This window comes from Hypanus sabinus, chromosome 2, assembly GCF_030144855.1.
Source record: "Hypanus sabinus isolate sHypSab1 chromosome 2, sHypSab1.hap1, whole genome shotgun sequence".
NCBI classification, from domain to species: domain Eukaryota; kingdom Metazoa; phylum Chordata; class Chondrichthyes; order Myliobatiformes; family Dasyatidae; genus Hypanus; species Hypanus sabinus.
The window spans coordinates 204,663,964-204,676,929 of NC_082707.1; the positions used below are offsets into that span (position 1 = coordinate 204,663,964).

Here is a 12,966-nt window from a genome sequence, read left to right on the forward strand (position 1 = left end):
AAGGAAATCATTTTTCTTAAGATGAAGGGGAGAGGGTGAGTGGGTGATACGAGTTAGATCAACCTATCTAATTTGCCTTACACCTTGGTTAGAATTAAACAATTATTAAATAAAAAACGAATAAACTGATGTGCACATTAAATCAGTATTGCGATTTATCTTTCTAGCCTGGAGCTGGTTGATTGATTTATTTATTTAGAGATACAGCGCAGAACAGGTCCATTCGGCCTAATGAGCTGCACCACCCAGCAACTAACCAATTTAATCCTAGCCTAATCACAGGACAATTAACAATGACCAATTAACCTTCTGACCAGTACAGCTTTGGACTGTGGGAGGAAACCCATGTGGACATGGGGAGAATGTACAAACTCCTTGCAGATGGTGCGAGAACTGAACCCTGAGTTCCGATGTCCAGAGCTGTAATAGTGTTGCACTAACTTCTATGTTGCCATGGTGCCTTACAGCTGGTATGCTGTAGTCACCACATTTTACCCTGATCCCTTTATTCAAAGAATGAAAATGCATTCAATCCTGCTTCACACTGAGGATGTGTTGTACGGAGGTGGTGTGCTATGCAAATCTATGCTATGCAGGGTCATTATAACATTACATAAATGAACATGTGTGCATGATTTAAAAAAAATCAAACCTGAGACATATGATGTATTATTTTATGTATAGACAGTAACTCGTGGAATATCAAACACACAAATAGGCCCAATTTGTTCGTCAGTGGAGCAGCAACACTTCACAGCAGTAGTGGAGGGAAGCGGGTGGAGGTTACATCTTGGAGGAGGGACCAGACTGTGAGTCCTTCTCTAACTTTGGCTTCCTCTTCAAGTAGGCATTGAGATTTGACTGCTTTCTCTTAAGTTTCCTTTCATAAAGCAGTTCTCGGGAGCAGGGAATCATGTTGAGAACACCTCTCTTTGCCTTATTGCTTCACTCCCAGGGTTATTATCGATGAACTTGTGTGACCATGGTGATGGTAGAGCTGAGGACTTTTACGCTGAGGTTTCTTGCTGGTGTTTCCTCTTCTCCATCCGTGCCCTCAGACTCTCCCAGGATGTGTTGCTCTGCCAAATCTCGAAGCTCTTCATTATTAAGGCTCTCACCATAAGAATGCAGTTTCACATCCATGCTAATACTTTTCCTAGATATCTGAGATGTAGTACCCTCACTGGAAGTTGCAGGCCGTTTCCAGACATATTGCGTGAAAAGATGGAATAAATTGGCGAGGAAGCAAGGACGTTTACACACGTGGGGGAGGGGGGAGGCAGAGCGTGAAGTAATACATGATTGGCTATGAATGGCTCAGACCGTATGTAAAGCACTCTCATTGGCTGATTGAATGTTTATTGTAATGGTGGCTGCTCTTGAGAAGTTTAAAGTATTGCTTAGGATGAATGTTTGTCATTTTGAAAAATTTCAATAAAGAATTAAATAACCCAGTTGTAACGAGTCAATGCGATTCAGGGTAGCATTATGCACAGTCTGACTCTACCTGCAGATTCAGTAGGTCACCATACCAAATTTGGTGAGTCTACGAATTAACTGAATTTCTATAGAAGGAACTCAGCAGGTCAAGCAGCATCTATGGAAATGGCACCCTTCTTCAGAAATAATAAACAGTCAACATTTTGGGCTGAGACCCTTCATCAGGATCAATAAGCAGTCAATGCGTCATGCCAAGATCCTTCATTGGGTCCTTCTCTTTCGGTCCTGAAAAAGGGTCTCAGCCCGAAACATCAACTGCTCATTGGTCCCGATGAAAGGTCTCAGCCCAAAATGTTGTCTGTTTATTGGTCCTGGTGAAGGGTCTTGGCCTGAAACTTCATTTGTTTATTGGTCCTGATGGAGGATGTCAGCCTGAAACGTTAACTGCTTATTGGTCCTAAAGAAGGGTCTCAGCATGAAATGTCAACTGTTTATTCACTTCCATAGATTCTGCTGGTCCTGCTGAGATCCCCCAGCATTTTGTATGTGTTGCTCTGGATTTCCAGCATATGTAAACTCTCGTGTTTATACTTATTATAGAAGTCTATTCTATGGTGACAAGCCATCCCCTGCAGTCAAAATACACCTTGTGGTGTGGTCAGGAACAAAAAGTCCCAGACTTTACCACACCTCTGGTATTACCTCATGGGGAATTCAAATGCTGAGGCAATATGGAATTTGAAAGCAAACTCTGTTTTTCCGCGTTAACGGCTGGGCTGTGAGAAGTTTTGTTCCTCGAGGAAGCAATGGATCTTGGATATTGGAAATTGGAAATTATATTAGAATTGAAAGGAAGGATGTGTTCATAAGATTGTATGGAGTGTTGTATGATAACTGATAACTGGAAATGCAGCAGAGACTATTCCTGCATTTGTAGATCTATTTGACTATCTCCAAATCTATTTGTTTCAAAATTCCTGATGAAGTTTTCAACTACCCATATCCTAATCTCCAAAGTTCACCCACAAACCTTTCCTTGACTTCAGATCTCTTCTCTTTCCGATTTGACCAAGTTTTAAGAAATATCTCGAGTTTTAGCTTATCAGCAGCTGTGAGATCTCATGCTGGAGTTGAGTTTTGCTGGTAATGCCTCGATGAATTCTGCCATACTGATTGTGTTGTGTGTAAACTCTTAATTTGTGGGGGAAATTGACTGATAATTTCACTTCCCTGTTTGGTTGGCAGTCAACAATGATCTTTTGTTTTCTTTAGCATACATGTCATCATTTGCGGTTTAATTAAGATGAGAAAGTTAAGTCAGCAAATTTTAATCCTGTTCTAGTGTCCTTAAACTTGCTGCATTCCATTATTTTTAAAATGTTTCAAACCTTGTTCCAAATACTTGTCAAATCTCCGAATGTCAACATTCTCAAAACCATGGGCGGACGACTTAATCTTCTTTTCTACTCAGTCTGTCTCAAGGCATTGAGACAAAAAGGCATTGTCTACTGTGGTCAAAGTGTGCATACCATTGAATTGCAGCAAGGTGCTAATGTTCTGAACCGAGGTGTGAATAAACAGAAAAAAATTTTGATCTGCAGATCGACCTAAAATTTGATCCGTTTTATGGTACATTTAGCAAAACATATAAGGTCATAACGTGTCAATATCAAACATGTGCAACCCCCCTGGTTTCCTGGGTCTCATTACTTACAAAGCAACCCACCTGGCTTCATCAATCACTTTCCAGCTAGCCTCGTCCTCCTGCCCACACCATTTTGTACTGGCTTCTTCCCCCTTTCTTTCCAATCCAGATGAAGGGTCTCAGCCTGAAACATTGACTGTGTATTAATTTCCATAGGTGTTGCCTGATCTGCTAAGTTCCTCTAGCATTTTGTGCATGTTTCCAGTAATGTTATAGTATTTACTTTGTAACTTGTTCAGTCAAGATTGTTTAATCAAGTCAAGTCAAGGTTGTTTAATATTATTTCCAGTACACAAGTGTAAAGGAAAATGAAAGATCTGATGCAGCACAAAAAACACAGTACAATAAAGAACATAATAAATATAAATACATAAAATAGCTTCCATACATTGATTGATTGTGCGTCTATAAAGTGACACTAGTCACGGGAGTACATAAGGTAGCTGACAGCATATGTGCCGTAAATGCACCTTATGCTAAATGTCAGTCTTCTGGGATATATTCAATTATTTGTTAATTTATTTCTGATAATATACTTTGTGTTGTGTGTGTGAGTTATAGTATGTGCTGTATTTTGCACCTTGGTTTAGAAGAACATTGTTTCATTTGGTGCTATACATGTACCAGGGCCCTACCACCGACTCCACAAGTTCTGCCTTACCAAAAATACAACGCTTCACATTTATTTGAATTATACTTCATCTGCCATTCCTTGGTGAATGGTTCAGTTGACTAATATCACATTGCAGTTTTAGAAAACATTCTTCACTGTCCACTCTCCCTCCAAGTTTAGTGACATCCATATTCTTGCTAATTATGCCACCTATGTTCTCATCCAACTCATTAATGTAAATGACACGCAACAGCTGACCCAGCAACTATATCTGTGGCACACTGCTGGTCACAAAGTTCAAAGTACATTTAATACCAAAGTATTTATAAATTATACAACCTTGAGATTCATCTTCTTGCAGGCAATCACAAAACAAAGAAACACAACAGAATCCATGAAAAAACATACTCAACCAAGACCACCAGACATCCAATTTGCAGAAAGGAACAAATTATGCAAACAATAAAAATGTAAAGAAATAAGGTATAGAACATGAACCATAGTGTCCCCAAAAGTGAGTCCACAGCAACAGAATCAGTTCAGTGCTGATGGCTGCAGTTCGCAGCCTCAAAGTCAGTTTAGTGATGAGGGGAGTGCCACAGAATCAGTTGAGTACAGGTGCAAGCAAATTCTCACAGAGTAGTGAGTTGAATAGTATTTGTCCTTCTGGCCTCTGGTCTGAAAACAATCCTCCACCACGGTCCCTTGTCCTCTACCGTCAAGTTGATTTTGTATCCATTAGGCTGGTTTGCTCTGGATGTCATATGATCTAACTTTCTGGACTGGACTAACGTGCAGTATTTGGGCACAACGAGCTCAAGTAGGGAGTGTTGTAGATGTCACAGCCAGGTAGTGGGCTAGGCAGATGTCAAATTAAAACAAATTGCCAAAAGTGAAAAGTTTGGTCATCAAAAGCACACTGTGGTTGCATAGCAGTTAGCACAATCATTTTACAGCATGTGCAATCACTGCTCAATGTTCAATTCCCGCTGTTGCCTTTAAGGAATTTGTACATTCTCCCCATGATCGTGTGGGTTTTCTCCAGGTGCCCTGGTTTCCTCCACTTGTCAGAGATATTAGTGAGTTAGAGTTAGTGAGTTTTAGGTATGCTATGTTGGCAGTGTAAGTGTGGCTACATTTGCACGCTGCTCCAGCACAATGCTCAGACTGCATTGGTCACTGTATGTTTTGATGATTTGATCTACAGGTGACAAAGAAAGCTAATCCTTACTGACATCGTTACAGGTGAAGCAACCTTTATTTTCATGATCTGGCCATCAGTCAGACTGTATTTATAATATTGCAGACATTCAACATTCAAAGTAGATTTGTTATCAAAGTACATATTTGTCACCATATACAACCCTGAGATTCATTTTTTTGTGGCCATTCACAGTAAATGCAAGGAAACAAAAATAACAAAAAACAAGCAAAATTATGATAAATAAATAAGCAATAAATATCGAGAACATGAAGAGTCTATGAAAGTGAGTCTATAGGTTGTGGAAACATTTCATTGTTGGGGTGAGTGAAGTTATCCCCTCTGCTTCAGGAGCCTGATAGTAGGAGGAAATAACTCTTTCTGAACCTGGTGGTGTGGGACCTGAGAGTCCAGTACCTCATTCCTGATGGCAGCAGTGACAAGACAGCAAGGCCTTAATGTCCTGTATTCTGCTTCCAAAAGAGTGTTGGCCTGTTGGTGAAGATTTATTGAAAAGTGGAAAATGACCTTGAAGCTCTGGATGTCAGAATTTATTCTCCAATGGAGGGAAGTAGCTTAAAACAAAATATATGGTTTCTAAACTGTTACAAGGTTTTGCTTAACTTGGACTGCAGCCCCTGAAACTAAACTATGAAAAGAATCTCAGTTCACCTCCACTCAGCCTTATAATAAGTGGAAGTATTGCACTAGCTGCCCTTCCCCGTAGCAAACCCCCCACGTTTATCCAAGAAAGATTACACCGATCCCCCCTTCCCCTAGCAAACCCCCCATGTTTATCCAAGAAAGATTACACTGATCCCCCCTTCCCCTAGCAAACCCCCCACGTTTATCCAAGAAAGATTACACCGATCCCCCCTTCCCCTAGCAAACCCCCACGCTTATCCAAGAAATATTACACCGACCCCCCCTTCCCCTAGCAAACCCCCACGCTTATCCAGGAAATATTGCACTGACCCCCCCCCCCACTTCCCCGAGCAAGCTCCCCACACTTATCCAAGAAGGGTAGTCAGAGTTGGGATAAAAAGGAATTAGTTGTGAGAGACAGCACTCCAGAAATACTTGGCCAAGGGTAGAATTCATAATATTATCAACCTCTGGGTAGAAAAGCTATTACTTTGCCACTGAGATCAAAGAAATTCCACATCCTGACAAGTAAGTCATAGTTGAACATTTTCAGCTTAATACCACTTTATTGCTTTCCACAATCCTGAAGTCAAGGCCAGTTATAGTCACCGGGAATAGTTCTGAGCGCTTGGTGGCTGTAAGGCCTAAGAGCCTTTCATGTTCTGCCATAAAAATAATCCACTTTCTGCAGAGAATGTTGCCTTTTCCTTGAGAATTCAACAGCTAGCTGAGTCTTCAAAACCCCCTCTTCTCGCCGCTTAATTTGACCCTTTCCAACTCCACTCCAATTTAATCAATGACAGTGCCGTGGAGAACTATCATCAAATGAATATGATCTTTCTGGACAAGGGTAAAATAGTAAATTTGGCACTAACGATTGATTACAAATTTCTGCCTGAATTTTCTTTTTGGTGCTGTTTTCTTTTTGCAGCTCCCCTGATCACTAAAGATCCCTATGATCTAATGGACGAAGATTATCTTGGAGTTGAACTTACTGCTCAAAAGCTGCACTCCAGGGGTGAGACCCCAGGATACACTGCCCAAGCCCAACTCTTTAGATATACTAGGGGAGTGGATGCAAAGCAGCTGAACCAGCCTCCTTCCTCTCAGAGTGTATTTGAGTAATCGAGGAATGGAGTAAATGAGGCATACATAGCGGGGGCAACACTGTTCAACTTCCTGCCTTCCAGTGAGACCCAAAGTCGTGACTATTTATTTCACACAGAATAGACCCTTTCAGCCTTTTGAGGCACACCATCCCTATTTAATCTGAGCCTAATCACAGGACAATTTTCAGTGACCAATTAACCTCTGTGTTTGGACTGTGGAGGAAACCGGAGCACCCAGAGGAAACTCAGGCGGTGGGGGGGAGAATGGACGAACTCCTTACTGTAAAGCACTGTGCTAACCACTACGCGACCGTGCTGCCCCAAAGTTCTACTTCGGCACTCCATGGGATTGGGTGCCGGTCAAGTGATTTTATAGCCCACGGGGAAAAATTATTTTAAACTTTAATGGACCGATACCATTAAGCAAGAGGTCTGTGGGCCTCAGGTTTGGAACCCCTGATTTCAAGGGAGTTTTGATCACAGAGTTGGCTCATGCTAATTCCTCAGTCTCCAATGACTAAAGGTCTGAAATCAAAATTCCATATCATGAACTCACCTGAAGTCATTCCACTTGAGATGCTGCACTGTGTGTTCATGATTCCCTTTAACCATCAGGGCACAGATCCATAACCACTAATGACCACACACCCAACCCCTGCCTGGCCCACTGGGTATTTCTGCAGGTTTAAGTCTGAATAGTGAAAGCCTTGATATGATAATTCTCAGCAGGAAGGAGCAAAGCGTCAAGAAAACAGCCTGCGGGTATTCATACAATTAAACAGAATGGCCAAGACGTTTTTTGCCTGACTGAATAACATCACCATATACATTCTACACAAGCTTTCTAGGTCTCTTCACCTAATGTCAGTAGATCCATCCATGTCCTCAATTTATCTTCACTTTCAGAATCAAAATCAGGTTTAATATCAGCAGCATATGTCATGAAATTTATTGTTTCGTGGCACCAGTACATTGCACCACATAATAATAAACACACACACAAAATGCTGGAGGAACTCAGCAGGTCCAGCAACATCTATGAAAATGAATAAAGAGTCCACATTTTGAGTTGAGATCCTTCTACAGGAACTTTGATCTGTGCTGACCTAATGAAGGGTCTCGGCTTGAATCATCGACTGTTCATTCATTTCCATAGGTGCTGCCTGGCCTGCTGAGTTCCTCCAGCATTTTGTGCGTGTTCCTCTGGATTTCCAGCATCTGCGGGTTTTCTCATGTTTGTGATTCTACTACTACACCATGAAGTCTCTTCCAGGGATGCCTACCCTGAAGAACTTCAAATTGCCCCTGTCCTGATGAAGTTTTACAGCTCAAAACATCAACTGTTTACTCTTTTCCATGGATGCTGCCTGACCTGCTGAGTTCCTCCAGCATTTTGTGTGTGTTGCACTAGATTTGTAAATTGGCTGATTACTATTACAGTTACAGTTCAAACCTTGCCTTGCATTCAGATCAGCTAATTATTACTGTACCTTGAGGTAGCAGAGTACAGAATAAAGATTTGCATTACGTACCGAGAATGTGCAGTGCAGGTAGACAGGGAGGTGCAAGGTCACAATGAGGTACTGGAATTGGAAATAACAATTATTTTATTCTTGTCACATGTATTGAGAAACATTGAAAACTTGACTTGCATACTGTTCAGACAGATCACATCATTACACGGTGCATTGAAGTAGAAAAAAAAAGGTAAAACAGTAGCAATGCAGAATAAAGTGAAACTGCCACAGAGAAAGGGCAGTGCAGGCAGATATTAACGCACAAGATCATAATGAGGTAGACTGTGAGGTCCATCATACTGTACTAATGAACTGTTCAATAGTGTTATAACAGCGGGACAGAAGCTGTTCTTTAGCCTGGTGGTACGTGTGTACCTTCTGTTTGATGCAGCGTGGGTGGGAATGAAGAGAGAATATAAGGCCATCAGACATAAGCGCAGAATTAAGCCAATTGGTTCATCGAGTGTGCTCCTCCATTTTATTAAGATACAGCATGGGATAGGCTCTTCAGCCTCTCAAGTCACATCTCCCAGCAATTCCCAATTTCATGTTAGCCTAATCATGGGACTATTTATAATGACCAATTAACCTACTAACCATCTTTGGACCATGGGAGGAAACTGGAGCACCCAGAGGAAATCCATGCAGAAATTCACAGGGAGAATTTAAAAACTCTTTACAGGCAGTAGCGGGATTTGAACCAGGTCACCTGTACTATAAAGCTTTGTGCTAACCATTACACTACCTTGCCGCCCCCCTCTCCAATCCCATCATGACTAATGACTTATCCCTCTCAACCCCATTCTCCTGCCTTTTCGTCGGAACCTAATCAAAAGCCTATCAACCTCCACTTTAATCAAATTATGTTCTTTAAGTGTTGATGAGGACTTAATTGAATATGCTTCTTGGATTTTAAAAAAGTCTCATATTTTTAAAAAATGACGCAGGATTTAACCTTTCATCTGCTTCAGCCGTGGGACCATCGTCTAGATACTCTACTAAGGGGGCAGAGTTTGGGGGGAGTGGCAGGGGAAGGGGAAAGGTCCTTCTGAGCACTGCAATTAAATCATCAGACTTCATTCACTGGGGAGGATTCCATTCAGATAGCACTGACTAAATAAATTGCTCATTGTGGTACGTGATTAGTTGATGCTATTCTAATCAGGACTTTTATCAGTTATGTTAAACTCGAGGAAAAAAAGTGAATTGTTAATGGCAAAAATTATAACAGCTCCATTTTGTTGTCATGTCACGAAGACGCTGAATCCTAATCCTTTCAGAGCCCACATGCAATTTAGGGAAGAAATTTGGCTGTGCATAAGATTTTCTCCTCAAGAGGACCACAATATCTCCAAGAAATGATACCTCAGAAAGTCAGCATCCATCATTGAGGGCTCTCATCACCCAGGCCCTGCCTTGTTCTCATTGTTACCACCAGGTCGGAGGTATAGAAGCCTGCAGGCACACATTCAGTGATTCAGGAACAGCTTCTTCCCCTCTGCCATCCGATTTCTGAATGGCCATTGAATTTGTGAACACTACCTCACTTTTTTACTTCTATTTTTGCACTTTATTAATTTATTGTTGTTTAATATGTATATATGCTTACTGTAATTCACAGCCTTTTTCTATTATCATTGTACAGCTGCCACAAAGTTAACAAATTTCACAAGATATGCCGTTGATATTAAAGCTGATTCTGATTCTAGTTCTGACCTCGTCATGCTTTGGATGCTTGTGCGCCTCAATGACCCCGGAGAAGAAAGCTGGCTGGAGACGGGTGGGTGGGGGCTTTGAAAATGTTGGCTACTTTACTAAGGTACTACTTTACTAAGCTTATGCAGAGTCGACGGAGGAGAGGCCGGTTTCTGTGCTGTGCTGAACTGCGTCCACGACTCTGCAGTTTCTTGTGGTCACGGTTAGAACAGTTGCCACTACCAAGCTGTGATGCACCCCGGTGGGATGCTCTCTAGGGCAGATCGCTAAAAATTGTGCTGGTCTGGTTTTGCGTGCTATCACTCTGGCACACCTCAAAAGACAGAACTTTACATCATTGGGTGTCAAATCCGGTCAAAAGACTTGGTAAGGAAGTCAAAAAAAGGGACAGTCCTGCTGAAAGATCTCAGCCCGAAACATCGACTCTACTCTTTTCCATAGATGCTGCCTGGCCTGCTGGGTTCCTCCAGCATTTTGTGTGTGTTGCTCAAAAAGGGGAACACTCTTGTAACCAGGAGGCTCTGGAATGTCATTGGCAGTAACTGTGAACTCCTTTGCAAAATTGCTGTTTAAATTGTGTTAGCGAGTTAAGCTGCTGACTCGTTCCTTCAGTATGTGTCTAAACAAAGACATCTTTGCAAGCAATAGCTGACTCATGAACAAGCCAAGTGATTTAAGCATCAAATAATACAAATGTTACTGTTGGGAACGGGAAGCTGTGATTGCACATCATACCAAAGGGTGCTAGGCAACATAGCTATGCAAACATTTGCAGACAAGACTCCAATCAATCAATATTTACACCCAATGGCCATTTTTTAGATACCTCCTGTACCTAATAAAATGACAACTCAGTGTATGTTCTTGATCTTTTGCTGCTGTAGCCCATCTGCTTCAAGAATTGAATGAGATGTGCATTCAGAGATGCTCTTCTACATAGCACTATTGTAACGTGTGGCTATTTGAGTTTTTGTCGTCTTCCTATCAGCTTGAACCTATCTGACATTCTCTTCTCATTAGCAAGGTGTCTTTGCCCACAGAACTGCCGCTCACTGGGTGATTTTTGTTTGCCGCACCGTTCTCTCTAAACTCTAGAGATTGTTGTGCGTGAAAATCCCAGAAGTTCCTGAGATACTGAAACAACCGCATCGGGCACCAACGATGGTTGGAACGCACTTCTTCCCCATTGTGGTGTTTGGTCTAAACAACAAATTAACCTCTTGACCATGCCTGTATATTTTTATGTATTGAGATGCTGCCACATGATTGGATGATCAGATATTTGCATTAATGAGCAGGTGCTCAGGTGTACCGAATAAAGTGGGCACTAAGTGTAGATATCTCTACATCTCTTTTGTACCTGGAGAATACTCAGGAGATTTTAAGGGAAAGTTCTCCACTGATTGGATTTGAACTAAATTTTCATTTTTTTGCCCTCAGGACATGTGTTTTATTCAAAATGGCAAAATACTTGGGAACAGTTTTAATATTTAACCAAAAGATTGGACTGCAAATCAGGACTAATACTAGCTCAGAAGAGGCAGGCCACCACTAAATTAATAACATTATAACTTGTGCAATGTGCACTGCTCTATGGCAGGGTAGAGGTATGTCTCTACCAAAGGAGGTGTGAGGTCCTGCTTCCCACTGCTGGCCTGTGGATCACTCTTGAGCAAGGTGTAGCACCCGATTAGCCTCCCAGTCAAGGTCATGTGAAGTCATGGGAGCTGGTGGTGGATATCACAAGTCCTGGCTATGTGACCACTGACACCAGGCAGATTACCATGCTGGTACACTCAATGAACACCCATTAGAAAGGGGCTGCCACATGACTGCATCGTACTTATGTGATGCTGTTTTGAACGGCTGTTTTTCCAGATGGCTAGCGAGGCTTTCAGCCACGGGTCTTCATCTTTGCCGAGCCACCATTAGACCATAAGGCATAAGGAACAGAATTAGGACATTCAGCTCATTGAATCTGCTCAGCCAGTCCATCATGGCTGAATTATTATCCCTCTCAAGCTCATTCTCAAGTCTTCTCTCCATAACTGTAACGTTGACACCCTGATTAATCAAGAACATGTCATCCTCTGCTTTAAATACATCCATTGACTTGGCCTCCTGAGCTGTCTGTGGTAATGAATTCCACAGGATCACCACCTACTCTACCGAGAAATTCCTCCTCAACTCTGTTCTAAAGAGATGACCCTCTATTTTGAGGCTGTGCCCTCTGGTCCTAGACTCACCACTAGAGGAAACATCCTCTCCACATCCACTCTATCTAGGATACTCTATCTAGTATCTCAGCCCAAAACATCAACGGTAGTGTTTTCTTTTTTCCATTGCTGTTGCCTGGCCTGTTGAGTTCCTTCAGCACTTTATGTGTGTTGCTTGGATTTCCAGAATCCGCAGATTTTGTTTGTCTTTCAATATTTCAGAGGTTTCAATGAGATTTCCCATCCCCACCCCCACCCCCCACCATTCTTCTAAACTCCAGCAAGTACAGACCCAGAGCCATAAAATATTCCTCATTACATTAACCCTTTTGTTCCCAGAATCATTCTTGTAAACCTCCTCTTTGCAACTGTTCAGGAGCTGAGTCCACAGTAACTTTGTCAAATTAGGCAGAGATGCATTTGATCCAAGTCTTGGTTGTAAAATCAGGGAAAGTAAGCAAAACCTGAGCGACCACTTGGTGCTGCCCTCTGGTGTTCACTCAGTGGAAGAACATGCTGGACCAGGACAACATCCCATTAAGTCTGCTGCCATGTCAGTCAGAGACTTGGGCTATATATCTTTTTGTGATTGTATGTTTTTTCTGAATTTGCAACCATATGTATTATTCATGCTAAGTGCTATGTGCTGTTGATAATATGTTTTAGACCTTGGCCTCGGAGAAACGTTTTGTTTGGCTATGGTTTATGTATTTATGTATTTATTTATTAGTGATATAGCATGGAGTAAGGTCATCCCAGACCTTCAAGTTGTACTGCCCCAACACACCCCCGCAAACCCAATTA

At 41.8% G+C, this 12,966-nt stretch overlaps 1 protein-coding gene and 1 long non-coding RNA gene across 5 annotated transcripts in view; one reads left to right on the forward strand and one right to left on the reverse strand.

The window, feature by feature from the left end:
• si:dkey-87k14.1 (leucine-rich repeat transmembrane protein FLRT2) overlaps window positions 1-12,966 on the forward strand; it is a 104,611-nt gene that overhangs the window by 28,572 nt on the left and 63,073 nt on the right. The window lies entirely within an intron of this gene.
• LOC132389955 (uncharacterized) overlaps window positions 5,114-12,966 on the reverse strand; it is a 29,915-nt gene continuing 22,062 nt past the window's right edge. The window contains exons 3-4 of the long non-coding RNA XR_009510740.1: window positions 8,246-8,296; window positions 5,114-5,451 (exon numbers count right to left, since the gene is read on the reverse strand). This is a non-coding gene — a long non-coding RNA (uncharacterized LOC132389955). The remainder of the gene's footprint in view (window positions 5,452-8,245; window positions 8,297-12,966) is intronic.